The sequence below is a fragment of the Myotis davidii genome, unplaced genomic scaffold (assembly GCF_000327345.1).
Source record: "Myotis davidii unplaced genomic scaffold, ASM32734v1 scaffold1031, whole genome shotgun sequence".
NCBI lineage: Eukaryota > Metazoa > Chordata > Mammalia > Chiroptera > Vespertilionidae > Myotis > Myotis davidii.
Genome location: NW_006283442.1, coordinates 2,338,895 through 2,341,123, shown reverse-complemented (window position 1 = coordinate 2,341,123; position 2,229 = coordinate 2,338,895). Strand labels below are relative to the sequence as shown.

The 2,229-nt window shown below is 44.2% G+C and overlaps 1 protein-coding gene across 1 annotated transcript in view; it reads right to left on the bottom strand.

The window, feature by feature from the left end:
* ATP8A2 (ATPase, aminophospholipid transporter, class I, type 8A, member 2) overlaps positions 1–2,229 on the bottom strand; it is a 588,754-nt gene that overhangs the window by 56,838 nt on the left and 529,687 nt on the right.

Sequence of the window (2,229 nt, the reverse complement as noted above, 5' to 3'; positions counted from 1 at the left end):
TAAGCTGGACTATAAGATATATCCAGAGGAGTTGGATGGTTAGCAGTCCCCTTCCTGCAGTCCACCCTCTCCAATACTCTGGCTCCCTGCTGACAGGGTCCCCAGGAGCCCAGCTGAGGGGACCCCTTGAGTTTTGCTCTTGCTACAAATGCCTCGGGTGGTGCGTGGCCCATGGAAAGCAGTCCTGTTCAGCCATATTTATCAAAGAATCCAATTATTGAAAAATAACATTTTACAACCATAATGTAATATTTTAAATATATTATGAAACTTAGAACTTTTCACTGCTGAGGGAAATAAAGAAAATGAACTTTGAACTGCCCTGTTTGAAATATGAAGACCCTCCTAAATTAACAAAGATAAATTGGAGAGTTGAAAGTATTATTGTTGGTTTTTAAAACCTGGAGCTGTGAAGGTATCATATATATAACTAATTTTAACAGTGTGTCTCCCTCCAGAAAGGTTTCTACCATCCTGATTTTCAGATTGACCAAATTCCTGAAGTATTTGCTAAAGCCACAGCCTTAGTCATTTAAATTTCATTAGATTGTTCTTGTTTCTTAGCATAACAAAAAATGTTTATTGAGCTGAGCTAGGTGACAAATGGCTCTTAATTACTCTCCCCTTCCCTCCACGTACACCATTCAGTGAGGTTTTAAAAACATCCTTTTGATGTGCTAACAGTCCCATTGGGAAGAATGCACCTCTGGGTTAACAAGTCCTTAGCTAGCAATCACTATTAACCAGTTTGGTGCCAAATGCATAGGAACCACCCTGGCCAATTAGAGCAGTGGTTCTCAACCTTGGCTGCACATTAGAATCACCTGGGAATCTTGTCAAAATCCTGATTTCCAGAACCACTGAATTAGAGGAAAGTGAGGCTCAGGTGGGTGCAATTATTTGAGAAATTAGGACACAAACTGATGAGGGCTGGAAGGGATCCGAGGCTTGTCTCTAATTGTAATGCTGCACAGCACCCCCTCAAGTCAGGCAAGCAAGCACTTCTTAACCAGGGACACCCACAGAACCAGTAACAGGGGACCAGTGCGCTCCTTAGCTTCAGTGTGCTTCTCATCACACAACATGCCCACAGTGCCCAGGGCCAGCCCTCTGTGAACAAGGCAACAGCAGGGAAAAGGGTTTAAAAAGGGTCACCAAGCTCGGGAAGGTCACTTTGTGTTCCCTAGTGTGGGGCAAATTTGAAAGGAAGTGATAGAGATGGAGAAGGCAGTAGCTCACGTGTGAGAAGGAAGCTAAGGTTCTTTGCACATCACTATGTGCCAGACTTCCCATAGAGAACTTCATTGAATCCTCCACAGTCTTCATTTTACAAAGAAACATTAAGTCTGAAACTTCCCCCAGGACCTGAAGCCAGAGAGTAGGGTCATCAAGATGAGGTTCAAACCCAAGTCCTCCTCCCTCCTGCAGCCTGAGGAATGAAGCCCTGCCCCCATCTCCTACCTGTGTGTCCAGGGCAGAAGAGACTTCTCTAAGTTTAGAGAGAACACAATACTCAAGGCACAAGTCTGACATCAATTTTACACAAATTCAAAATTTAAGTAGGAGAAAAATTGCAGAACTTGTAAAGGTACGAAAACAAAAAGAAACAGGAAGAAAAATGTCCCCAAGCCCTCTACTCCCACCGAGCAACAACAACAAAAAATAAAACCCAAACATAACGCTAGGCTCCTAAGAATACATGTACTTGTAATGCCTTCCTCCTCAGCAGAAAAGAAAATGGCATGGCCACACAAAGCATTCAGCGAGACCACATTTACTTGCCACAGGAGGGAGGAAGCAAATTCCAGGCTGAAATCCAGTCCTTCATTTCCTGTAATCATTCTTCCCCGTACAAAACGCCTAGGGCCTGGTGCCAATTTTAAGTTTCGATTTACTGAAAAGGGGGAAGATGTCTCAGTTCAATACTGCGCAACATCTTCTGAAGCACGCAGGTCAGAAACCTGGTGTGAATGCAAATGAATTTTCAGAAAAACAATCAAGTGATCCCCAAAGCACTGGACATACCTCTGATAAGTCAAAAGACTAGCCAGGCCCTAACCGGTTTGGCTCAGTGGATAGAGCATCGGCCTGCAGACTCAAGGGTTCCAGGTTCGATTCCGGTCAAGGCCATGTACCTTGGTTGCGGGCATATCCCCAGTAGGGGGTGTGCAGGAGGCAGCTGATCGATGTTTCTCTCTCATCAATATTTCTAACTCTCTATGCCTCTTC